The 13,785-nt window shown below is 36.5% G+C and overlaps 1 long non-coding RNA gene across 1 annotated transcript; it reads left to right on the plus strand.

Moving 5' to 3' along the window:
* The first annotated feature begins 10,911 nt into the window (after window positions 1-10,911).
* LOC107723280 (uncharacterized) lies at window positions 10,912-13,779 on the plus strand. The gene is made up of 3 exons (XR_001637912.1): window positions 10,912-11,070; window positions 11,651-11,806; window positions 13,680-13,779. It is a non-coding gene; the product is annotated as an uncharacterized LOC107723280 (long non-coding RNA).
* The last annotated feature ends 6 nt before the right edge of the window (window positions 13,780-13,785 follow it).

A 13,785-nucleotide genomic window follows, 5' to 3' on the forward strand; every position in this document is an offset into this window, starting at 1 on the left:
TTGATTCTCCATCAATCATGTTTGAGAGTCTCAAGTCTGATCCTCAGGATCTTTTGAGGAGCGTTTGTTTCCAGAAGCTTTACTTTCACTGTTCCTCAGCGGAGGAATGATCTTCACAAGCCTCCAGAACATCTCACATCTTCTGAGGAGCCTTTATTTCTTCAGCTCTCAATCACTGCATTATATGTTTGGAGCATTTCAATCTCATCTTACTGAGACAGATTACTGGAGATATAGAGTGACCGCTGATATTTAGATCACTTTATGTCAGTATCTGCTATACAGTTATAGAATTTCATCATATAAATATCAGCATTTGCACCAAATTGTATATTTTTGAGTCTCTGAATAAAATTGAGCTGTTTTTTCCTCCATATTCTCACTATATCAGACTATATGAGCCGTAAAAGCCTGATGGATAAAATTTGAATGGAACTTTTTTCTGATTTTTTTTTCTTCAAATAATTGTGTCATATGTCAGGCTTTACAGGATTAACATTAAAATATCTCTTTAGATGTCATTGAGGCCAAACACCATTGGTTTTCATGTATCATGTAACTCGTCACAATTGCGACAAGTTTGCAAAAGCACATGATTGAGATTTGAGAGCAATGCCAAGGTAGAAAATTGGCAGTAAGGATTTTTACTGCTTTGGGGGAAAAAATCATGTGAATAAATGATGACGGAATTTTCATTTTTAGAACTATTTCTGTAAGACAAGTGAGTGTCTTATGCATGAGAACTGCATTTGATAAACTACAGTACTGTTCAAAAGATTGGGGTTGAAAGATTTTTAAATGTTTTTGAAAGAAGTCTCTTCTGCTCACCAAGGCTGCTTGTGAAAAATTATTACAATTTCAAATAGCTGATTTATATGTAAATGTATAGTAAACTGTAATGTATTTCTGTGATGCGCAGCTGTATTTTCAGCATCATTACTCCAGTCTTCAGTGTCACATGATCTTCAGAAATCATTCTAGTATGCTGCTTTTCTTTTGTAACATTATAAATGTCTTTACTCTCACTTCTGATCAATTGAATGCATACTTGATGCAAAGCTCTTGACCTATTAATCAGAAGCAAGTCTTTTCTTCCTGTCTCTCGTTCTCATGGCTAGTAAAACAAACCAGGGGAAGTCATACATTTTTATTAAAAATGCCCTCTGGCCTTAAAAGCGAAGCTGCCGGAGTCGGATGCTTAATTGTAGTTCAGAATGGAGATAATTGGCTTTGGTGCCGTTCTAATATGTTTGGTTGGTGACAGAAGCTCCTCCATCTTATCTGCTCTCAGTATCGCCCATCCATACGGCCCAGGGCAATATACGGCCGTGTAATTAAAGTGTAAGAAAATGTGCAGATTGAGAGATATGGGAGAGTGAGGGGTGCGGACAGACGTGACCAAGCGTGGAAGTCACGGGATGTTATGAGCACACGCTTATACCTGCCCGACCGCGTGCCGGGCCTCGGGTCCCGAGCTCTTATCAGGGGCCACATTGTTTGATTCCTCACTGCGTTTGGCTTCAAGAAAGCACATGACTTCATATGTGTAGATACATCGGACGCATATCATGAGGAATCAAACTGTCCTTGATCCTTAGAGATAATAGAGTCATTCATTATGGAAACATACTGTAACTTTCAGAACTCAAAAATAAAAAAGTCTTCAGTATGATAACATTGAAGTTATAACACACCACAATTATGAGATAAAAGTTGAAATTATAACAGCCATACATTATTAGATAAAAATAATTGATATAAAAAGTCAGTTATAACAACAAATTATAAACAAAAAATTATAACGAAACTCAAAATTATGTGATAAGAGTAATAATTATGACAATGTTAAAATTATTACATAGCCACAGTTATGAGATAAAAAGTTGAAATATATAACAGTCAAAAATTATGAATGTCATAATTATGACAAATTTTAAATTATAACATGTCATAATCAAGAGATAAAGTCATAATTATTATGACAACACTGAAATTATTACATAGCCACAATTATGAGATACAAAGTTGAAATATAACAGTCAAAAATTATTAGATAAGTCGTAATTATGACAAATTCAAAATTATAACAAGTTATAATCATGAGATTATGACAACACTGAAATTATGATATAGTCAGTTATTAAATAAAAAGTTGAAATTATGAGTCAAAAATTACGTCATAATAATGAGATCATATTTATAACTAAAATTTGCAATTATGATATACTAAGTCATAATTATGAGAAAGTTCCATCATCCATTCTCCAAACCAATATTTTGACTATGGTCAAAATAATGCGATCATAATTCTGACAAAAAGTTGAATTATGAAATAGTCATAATTATAAGATAAAATACATAATTATTACATAACGTCATAGTATGTCACAATTATGAGATAAAAAGTTGAAATTATGACAGTCATAATAAAGACTAAAGTCAAAATTAAATGATTTTCTGACAAAAAGTCGCAATTATGACATACTAAGTCATACTTATGAAAAAGTTATATCCATCCATTCTCCAAAGGGTCGCGAGGAGATGAAGTTGAAATTATGAAATAAAAAGTCATAATTATGAGATAAAAAGACAGTCCAAGACAACTGTGGTATTGACCAGCGTAACGTAAACCAAACATTACTGAGCACAACTTTGATGAATCTTTAGGCTCATAGTGACCACATCTGTCAAGCTCCAAAAAACACCAATCAGCTTCAATCGGTTTTGTCATTTGTCTTTTTAACCTTGATTGTATTCATGAGTTTTTGCTGTATGTGAATTTGGTGTGTGCGTGTGTTTGTGTGTGCATTTCACATTGAACATGAAATACCGCCGGTGCATTTGTCATGTATTTTATTATTTGACCCTCACTTCTCTCTCTGCCGGACATGTGGCCCCTTTCATTTTTCACATGACTGCTTTTCTTATCACGCCGGCGCTCGCTGCCGCTCCTGCCTCTGATTCTCAGGCAATAAAACACAAAACATTTTGTAAAACATGGAGGCATGAGAAATTATGATAATAACTCAAGAGCTGAGGTGAGCTGGGTGTGGGTTGATCTGTGGTCTGCGGAGGGACGGGTCAAGGTGGTCTCCAGCGCGCTGCCCTCCTATAAACCTTCTCCATCACTGGAGTCGTTCGGCCGCGACCGAGCGCGCAGGGCGGACCGTCTGTCCTGCCGCTGGTGGCAATAAAGCGGGATGGATAGGAGACGGCGTTTGCATCTGAGAGCATGTGGAGGTCAGGGCTGCGCGTGGCTGTATGCTTGATGTGGATGCATAAAACGTTGCAAAGCGATGCGAGTCAAGAGATCAGAAAGCCATCATCTGCAAGTCGTATCAGATGAGAACCTGATATACAGTGAAGCCACAAAATATTTGGACGCGTTGGGCCAGAAACATACTTTATGCAAGAATTAGGGCTTTCAAGTGGTTAACATTTTTTAAAGGGGAGGTCTAATTCTATTTCATGCATTCTGAGTTATTTACACGGTTAAAGAGTTGGATTCTCATGGTAAACATGGCCAAAGTTTCAAATAACGAGTTGGACGTATGACGGAGTATTTCTGTGCCAAATACACTCCTTCAGGGTTCGTATAAGTTTGGGAAAGTTTTTTTCGAGTGTGGCCCTGTATGACGTCATAAAGGGCAGAATTCCTTGTAAGGGCACTTCTCCCGGAAGAGCGCGCCAGTGTTGCCAAGTCCGTGGATATCCCGCGTAATTGGGCTACTTTAACACTGTTGCCGCGGGTTGATGCGACCCCAAAAACGTGATATTTAGCCCCTAAAATACCCAAAAAAACATGTATTTTATCCCCGGAACACAATTTTTATCAGGGGACCTCCTCGAAACGCGATTGGGCTAGTTTTGAGTAGCAATTGGGTGGGTTTTGTTGTGAAAACCTGGCAACCCTGGAGCGCACGCACAGCAACCAGTGCGAGAGCAAGAGCAGCCCATCAACGTGCTTCATTCCGGTCATGGAAGTCATTGGCAGCACTGCACAGGACTTGCTCGAGACTTGCTTTTGGTTGTGAGGGAAAGATAACCTTGTTCAGCTTCCCAAAGAACCCAGCATCAAGAGAACAGTGGATGCAGTTTGTTTCTCCGGGGCAGCAACGGAGTTGTGCAAGTGTGTTAGTTTGTTCCCGACATTTCGGTGACGAATGTTTCATAAACAAATTAAATCAAATTTAAGTCATAGTTTTTGTTCCTGCTTTATTTGTCGATGTCACAGCTTGCAGACAATCGCTACACAAAAGCTGCGCATACTCGTGACTCTTTAGCTCAGCCCACGACATGCCTCCAAGAGCTCGACTGTTTTCAGAGAGAAGCGTACAGCTGTATCTCTTTTATAAATCTGAGAAAACTAAAGACTCTTATGAGGTTTGAAGAATGCAATACTACTCTATAGGAATTCATGATTAACATGAGATTGGCAGAAACTGTGTGTATTATGTCCCCATTAATCTAATTAATTACATAATGTGGCAGTTAATTAATCACACATTAATTTGGGCTGAGAAATTACAGCCAAAAAAGGTAATTTAAAGCCATTATTGTGTTAAATGAGAACAGTATTGTATAGACATTACAAAAAAGTAGCTTTAAAAATATTTTGATTCAACAGAATTTATTACACAAACATTTATGGCTACAATGTGGCTGTGACACTGTTTTCAGAAGCTGCATCTGAAGTGGAATTTAGGTGCTGTTCAGAGGTGGCATGAATGCATTTACACTGCAATTACAATTGCATAAATCGTGCTATGAGATAATGGGTTTTAAATTGGCATTAATGGTCTAAATATGAAACTAAAACCACCAGTAGAGGCAAGTAACTGTCTTAATGAGTGAGTCATTTGGTCATTCATTCAACCGATTTGTTCAAAGGGTGGATTCATTCAGAAACAAAGCAGGTGGCTGTCTTTATGAATGTGTCACTGAATCATTGACTCACTCGATTCACTCAAAAACCGTGGATTCATTCATTATCGAATCACTGCTGTGTTGATCAGAGACACAACAGTTTTGCTGTGGCTTTGATTGGAGCTACTTTCATTTGTGAAACTGAGCAAAAACAGTGTCTAAAATGTAACACAATATTAATTTCTTGCTTATTGAACTATTGTTTAAAATCAGTGCCAGATTTGCAATCATGCAGATATTCAGGAAAACAACACTCTTGCTGGTGTGATATTGCTAAACTATATTATATGATATAAACTCCTACAATGCTATTTCTTGCCCTGATATCTTGAATATTTTAGGGGTATATAACTGCATCAGTGTAAGATGATGTACAGGTCTGGGCTGGGTGGCTGCATTAAATGCATTAATCATTTTAACACATTATTTTTTTCGCAACCCAGGCTCATTGAAAATACGTGCTTGTGGCGACGTTTCTACAACACAGATATTACATACCTTATTGCATGATTCACGGCAAAGTGAAATGTCCAGTGAGTGGTGCTAAAAAGCCAGTTTAATACGTGACCATGGCCACATTTTTATTACATTAGTGCAATCACGTATTGCTGCGTTTTTATTACGTTGCTTCAGGTACGTCTTGAATTCAAATGTCCGGTGAGTGTCGCTAAAAGGTTAATGATCTATCATGTTGGAATATAATATACCCCCTACACCGAACCCAACCCTGATAGTTAACGAATGCAAAAGTGATATGAAAACACACTCGCTGACGCTACTGTGCGATTTTAACTTCCTTATATGCAGGTTTGAGCTGTTTTGTCGAACCGTAGTTTCATGGGATTCATACCGGAGCACATGAGCTACTGCACAAACCTGCTGTGTAAGAAAACCCCTACATATGAAGATGCGTGACGCTAATGTTCAAAACTACCAGTCTTCAAATCTCACAGCATGTTACAATCGTTTTATATTGTGCGAAAATTAGGCTTTCTTAATCAAAACTCTGGCCCTGTAAATCGTACTTTGTGTGAAAAGGAATAAAAGTTGTCAGAGTTTTACTGCCTCTAGTGTTCATTTCAACTGGAAACTGCACCGATTCGTACGTATAGTATGTTTTTTGAGTTTTGGAGAAATGTAGGTAGAGGCGTGTAGTTCCAATGAGCCTGAGTAGCATTATACACACTTTCACCTGTTCTTGCATTACTTTCCATTTCATCTCAAGTCCTCTTATTTTTTAACCAGCTGTTTTTAACCATCCAATCAATTCCTGATGTATACAGTCAAGTTCTGTCTTGGGTTCAGGTTCACTTGCTTTGGTTTCTTTATGTAATGCAATGACATGCAGAGGATTCAAAGTGTGACAAATACTTTCTCGTGGCTGCTGTATAATAAAACACTCATATAATAGTGCGCTGACCCAGTGTCCGGCGGGGTCTGAGAGCTGTGACTGGCGTTCTGTCTGATATCAGAAAGCGGGGCCGGTATGAAGCGAAGCGTGAGGTTGATCACACACCTGCTGCAGTTCAGCTTCCTTTGGCATCTGCGGCCGCTGCCATTCTCCTTCCTGTGTGTCAAGCCTCTCCTCCTTCCTGGCTTCCGGGGTCGGCCGCTCCATCTGTCCAGAGCCGGCGGGGGTCCGGGCAGCCCTACAGAGGCGTGCTGAGAGGGTCCCGGACCCTTGTGGTGCGTCTGCCGGGGTCTCTCTGTGTTCCTCTAAATCCAAACACTTCCATCGCGAGATTCCTGTGCCAGCTGGCCGGACTCACCTCCTAAAACCAGCGAGGTAACGTCCACCTCCACGTCTGCTGCTGTCGCTCTCCTTACTGACTATCCTTCAAAACTCATCAATAACTAATCAAGCACTTCCTTTTGTTTGAGTGACTTCATCAAGTTAATAAATGGTTTGGTTTTCAAATGAAGTGCCAAGGATTTGTAATTTTATTGAATGATTTATTTTTATTTTTTTAATTGTGTGGGAAAATGTGATTATCCTCCTGCAATAAGTCAAAATCCCTCACAGAACCACATGATTTTATGACACATGAAAATAGTGTTAATTTTCTTCACTTTAACATTGAGCTAATGTATTTCCACCACATAAGAAAAAAATGTTTTGGTAAATCATGAGTGATTCATAAAATTCTAAATTATGTCATGGTTAAGACAAAAAGTCGAAATTATTCAAAGCCCATTTCCGCCAAATAAGAAAGAAAATCATGCTTTGGGAGTATGATTCATGAGAGAATCATAAAATCTGAAATTATGAGATAAAATGTCATAATTATGAAATAAATTGAATCATAATAAAAACAAGTCAAAATTATGAGATTGCCTCAAAAAAGTCATAATAGAATGTCACAGTTATGACATACTAAGTCATAATTATGAGATAAAAAGTTGAAATGAGATTATAAATTGACCAAAACAAGATATTTTAGAAAAAAATGGAAATTATGAGCTAAAGCATCATAATAATTACAATATTATGTAACAATATCTAATGTATGTAATAATTGATTATTACATAACAATTAAACATTTTGACTATTTATGTCATTATTTTGACAAAAAAAAACAACAAAATTTTTTTTTTTCAATATTCCTGTAATGCTGTGTCTGTCTGTGTGGACTTTTAGTTTGTAGTTTTGTGTAGTTCCTGTTTCTAGTTCCCTTGTTATAAATTACTCCTGGTACTTTGTAAGGTACATATTTACATTTGCGTATAATAGTTTTAGAATCGGCCATTTAAAAAAACATGTTTGTTGTCTACTGATCTGAATAAGGAGGGGACGTATGGCCCAGAGGTGGGGAAATATGATTTCTGTACAGCTCAACAATAATTTTAAACAGAAATTAAGAAAGTTTTATTTTTGATCAAATAAATACAGCCTTGGTGAGCATATATGTGTCCCTGGAGCACAAAAGCAGTCTTAAGTCGCTGGGGTATATTTGTAGCAATAGCCAAAAATACATTGTATGAGTCAAAATGATTGATTTTTCTTTTATGACATTTCTGAACAAGAAAAATAAACAGCAAAGCTTGATTTTAGCCATCGGTTGTTGACTGCACTTGCTGTACCGTATCTGTTTGTGAATCAGAAGAACGGAAATAAACAGGAGAGAGGACATACAGTCAGTCAGACAGAAGTAGAGCAGTATTAACGGCTGAGCTGAGGTTTTTGAATAGGTGTGCTGGCAGACACTCGTCTGGTTCTGACTGTGTTTGGGAGGTCATTCCATTATTGGACGGCAATGACAGAAGCTCTTGGATCTGGACTGGTGAGCTGCTTGCATTTGGACAGTAAACTGAGCTGGATGGAGGCTCCAAGCTGCCCACAGCAACTGGGCTCAGCTTCTCCACTGGACTTCCACTTATATTAGCAATATTTACATTATTGCAACATGAACATTAAGAATGCTGGATGAAAGCTTTATAGTGTATGTTTAAGTACACAGAAAAGCCTTGTGGGCAGAACTCTGACATTCATATCGATCTGTTCAGGAGACTCAATCCTGTTACTCGCTCCCCTCCCCACCGTTAACAGTATCGTCTTATATAAAGGCATACAAATATATAACTAACAATTAGAGGTCATACCTTAAAAACCAAAACACATATTTATTAACTACTAATCTGAATGATGCTCCCGTCATCTTAAAATATAAATATATTTTTTTGTAATATATATTGATATTTTAAGATGACAGGAGCATCATTATTGGCCTTTTATTTATGGTAGTAATGAAAATGTAGTTAATATATTAAGGCGAAAAAGCCAAAGAAACACACAAAATTATACGATTTTTATAAAGAATTCTCTTCTGCTCACCAAGCCTGCATTAGTTTGATCCAAAATAGAGCAAAAGCAGTAATATTGTGAAATATTTTTACTATTTAAAATAACTGCTTTCTGTTTGAATATCTGTTAAAATGTAATTTATTGCTGTGATTAAAGCTGTATTTTCAGCATCATTACTCCAGTCTTCAGTGTCACATGATCTTCAGAAATCAGTCTAATATGCTGATTTGCTGCTCAAGAAACATTTATTATTATTATTATTAATATTTAAAACAGTTGAGTACATTTTTTTCAGGATTCTTTGATGAATAGAAAGATCCAAAGATATAAATATTAATACAATTTTTTTTTTTACTACATTTGATCTTAACCAAAACCTTTCAGGCGTTATTTTCATAAAAGGCCAAAACAAATTACACAACATAACATAAACATCTAATATAAATACGTATTATATTAAATATTAATATATACTATATTATTTTCACTACGCTTAAATCACTTAAATGTGCACAGAACATTTTAACCAAAATCTTCCAGGTATTTAAAGAACATTTATTTTGGTATTTTGGAATTAGTGATATTGGATCAAGTGCAGATGTTCAAAAACAGGGCTGGATGGTATATTCACAATTATTTAGTTGGTGATATGACATTAAGCAAAATCATAAATATCATAATGTTTTTAATGCACTTTTAATTTTCTTTATATATATATATATATATATCCACCATATCATCCAGTCTTATTGAGAATGAGTCCATGAATAAGCTTCTTACATGTGTTCTTACTCATGAGTTTATCTGTGAATCTTCCCCGTCTGACTGAAGGAACAGACAGGAGGTCTGAGAGCGGTTTGAACCCTCAGCCGTTCAGTGGTCTCACGCTGTGTTTGGACAGCAGGGCTCCGTCCAGTGAGTTAACATGAAGACAGACCCGCCGGCTGCTTGCTGAGACGCACGCGTGTCGAGTCTGTGAGCTCTCGGGCTCCGACCTCCTGCTCAAAGCACAAAGACAGACGCTCTTCCCTCAAATCAGATGAAGCTCCACGTGTGTAGATTGTATTGAGCTGTCTGTGACACTGTGCCCTGTATCTGCCCCCAGCGCCCAGGGCAGCTTTGATTACTCTTATCATCCGCCTCTCAGGGGATTGAGGGGTATTTTCATCGCAGGCTCTGTTCCAAAACCATGTGTGCTGCCTACAAAGACAGCATTCTAAGGCATCATATGTACACTTCCAAAGCTGTTCCACAAGACAGGCAGCAACACTATCCTGTCTTATAAGATACCTTAATTTGACTAAATTTGAAAGCAACATACATGCATCCGTCATCTTTATTGGCTTTGATGGTTCCATGAAAAACCAAAACATCCATGGAACCTTTCTAAGGTTCTTTATAGAGAGGAAAAAGGCTCTTTAGATTTTTAAAATATTTTTCACACTAACAAAAAAATGTGTTCTTTTTAAAAACCATTCACTGAATGTTTCTTTAAATAGGGAGCCCGAAATGATTCCTATATGGCATCACTGCCCAAAACAAAAAAGGACCTTTATTTTTAAGAGTGTTTGTGGAAAAGTCCATTATAATGCATTGCGGTTGTCAATTATAATGCAACTCCATAAAAACCAAAAAAGTTTATTTTAAATATGCTTAAAAATCAGTCAATCAAAAAGTATCAAAAGTAGTCCAATGTTAAAAAAAACCCCCACAATTTTATCCAATGTTTGTGTATTTTTATGCCTATTACAGTAATGCATGGTATAGCAACATGCAACAGCTCTGAAATCAATACACTCAGTGAACAGCATTCAGATTAGTTAATAAATATGTTTTTAAGGTATCACCTCCAATTGTTATATATGTTATATAGTTATATATGTATTTAATTATGTAGGTATTTGATCATGGACAGACATTCAAAGGTCACAGTTTCCTGAGAATGACCCTTATGTCGGAATTGTATTTTAACTTCCTTTTTTTTTTTTTTTTTTACGTAAAATACATTTGTCACGAGAACAATATACATGAAAGTATATTTATAACCTACATTTATTTATTTTGACTTCGGCCCATCTTATGGACATTACCAAGGACGAACGTGTGAGAGATTTATTCCGGTATTCATGTCTGATCTCCTCTCATGTCCGTCAACATGAACTCAATATCATCTGCTCGTCCAATCAAATTACTCCGATTTCTAGTTTCCTCGCTGTCTCTCTGCTTCGTCCCGAAAGTCAGTCTGCCTACAAAAACGTGCATTTGTATCAATGCAGAAATGAAGAGGATTGTAAATGATGGAGACGCTTGACGTGACATTGAGCTGAGAGAGTGCGCACAGGTGAGACCGTCACTTATTATGATTCACTCTTTCTTTTGTCTCAAACTGAATGGATTCTTAACCTTGAAAAGACAAGGACAGCCGATCTGAATCATCCTGCAATGTCCACCAAAGATTTCTGCGAACTGTAAGACTATGATTATTCACTCTTTTAATTTTGCACTCTCAGAGAGAAAAAAAAAAAGTACAAAAGCTGTCACTGGGGCGGTAAAAGATGCATATTAGTACCTCAAATGTACCGATTATTACCTAAAGGGAACATAGTACCTAAATAAGTAGTACCTTTTGAAAAGGACAGCTTTTCTGAGAATGTAGGATAGCGATAAGAAGCTGCTGCTGCAAAAAAATAAAGATAAGCCTTTTAAATAAAAAGGACATTTACCAATGATACAAACATGAAAGCTTGAAAAAAAAAGTTATTAAAGAAAGTTACTAAAGAGAGAAAGGAAGGCAAGCCGCGCTGAACGCGCACGCCTCTGGAGTGATTTATTTGGCAAATCAGGACACAATGAGCGCATTATGACGCTCTAATAGGAGAGAGTGTTTGGGGAGCCGCTAATTGGCTGTGATTGAGTTGCAGGCAGGGAGGGAGAGACCTGGGATGCGCGAGCGTCTGTCAGCCAATCATCCGCTAATCAGAGAGCTCAAATTAAAAGAGTGCGTGTTTGGAGTCGAGGACGGGATGATGGCGCAGAGCCGGAGTGATTGTGAACTTCACCAGTGCTCACAGTAATGTGTGAGTCCTGCATGCACCACACACTTTAATCATTCTGAAACTGTGCTGCAGCCTCATACATGTGAACGAGGTCTAGTGATTCATTTTAAAAACATTACAACGACACAGATATATGAGCATGTATGAAGGCAGTGACGCATGTATTGTATGAGTATGGATGTGGTTTGTCAGATGCTGCAGTGAATGTTGTGCAGTAGGGGTCAGTGTTTCACTGCACACACACACACACACACACACACTACAGTAGGCTATTACCTTTCAAATCAAATCTGTTCAGTCTGCACTCAATGAAATAATTCAATGCGACTAGCATAACATCTTAAAACAATTATATCTTTGTTTTGTATGTTTCCCCCCTAAATCTCAACTTTTAATGCACTCCATTAAAAACCTCACAAAATAACTCAAATTAATTTAGAAACTGACAGTATATTGACTGTGCTATTTCTTTAATACATTCGTGTTTTTAAATTCTGCTTACAAACATTTAAAAAATGCACCTATGTGATATTTGATTCTGTATGAATTTCTTCATGAATCTTTTAGTTACAAATATCCGATGTTCCATGTTTAAATATGTAATTAACAGGAATATTTAAATGTACATATGTACTGGCATAAATACATAATATAAATAAAAAATAATACTAATATTCAACATCATAGTTTATAAATGTGTATGTATATATATATATATATATATGTGTATGTGTGTGTAGTTGTTTTTTTGGTGTTTGGCTTAGTGTTATGTTAGAATCATTATTATACTCTTATACCTTTTGTTCTTTAATATTTTGAATTGTTTTTAGCTTTATTTTTTGTTTTTCATTTAAATGTTAAGTTTTGAAATTTTCTTGTATGCATTTGTCATTTTTATTTAATCTCTTTATTTTTAAAATGTGTATAGGTAGTATTTATAAAGTTTTAGCTTTTAGTTTTGGATCTGTTTTTAGTTGTTTTAATACTACAATTGATTGCTTCTGTTGTCCTCATTTGTAAGTCGCTTTGGATAAAAGCGTCTAATAAATGACTAAATAAAAATAAATAAATAAACATTGATAATGATTAGATCTTCATTAAAGCATTAAAGGGAATTTACAGTAATAGTTAAACATGAGCTGATAAGATGACAGGGATATAGGCGTGTATTTATTTAAACATTTTTTTCTGCTGTTTATTATAATTTATAATTATAATAAATTATTAGATTATTTAATGCATTCTCTTAATACAAGAGAAACGAATTGAATGCATGTATAGAAATGAGTGATTCATATCACAGTAAGTGCAAATCTAAATGTGTGTGTTTGTAACTCTATCCTGAGCTCAGCTCAGCTCAGCACGCGCCTCACGCTGATGGTTTTCATTGTAAATGTTTCTTCTGCAAACCTTGAGTGTTCAGTGTAAGAGTCTGAAGTGGCTCGGCCTCTAAATGGGATTAATTCTCAGAGAACGTCCTTTAGTCTTCCTCGTGTAATTTCATTTGCGGCTCCACACGGTGAATAACAAAACAGGGGCTCTCAAACGCCACAGCCTTCACATGACAAACACACGCCAGCCGTCATTTCATCGCCACTATACAGTCCTATTCAAACCAGAGGGCTCTTTTTTCTCTAAAACATTATTTACTCGTTGTTTTCAATATTTTTTGATAATGCATTGTTTAAAATACCCTTAAAACAACAACAACAAAATTACCTGGGATGCACCAGTTTGCAACACAAAGACTTGATTTCATTTCAAAGCTTTATTTGTTTTCGTGGCACTGGCTGATTTGTTCATTTATTTGTTTTTGTTTTATGCCACACAACAAAATAACCTGATATAAGTTCATCTCTCACACAGCTTTGCTTCCCATGTTCTTGTTTTTAAGATGTTTACTGGAAAAGGAGAGAGAAATCTGATGTTTTACATGCCAGAAAAACAAACCGAGAAAACGTGAAGAAAGAGACTGGTCAAGCGCAGCTCTTCCTGAAGCT

This window comes from Sinocyclocheilus rhinocerous, unplaced genomic scaffold (genome assembly GCF_001515625.1).
Source record: "Sinocyclocheilus rhinocerous isolate Xijiao unplaced genomic scaffold, SAMN03320098_v1.1 scaffold364, whole genome shotgun sequence".
Taxonomy (NCBI): domain Eukaryota; kingdom Metazoa; phylum Chordata; class Actinopteri; order Cypriniformes; family Cyprinidae; genus Sinocyclocheilus; species Sinocyclocheilus rhinocerous.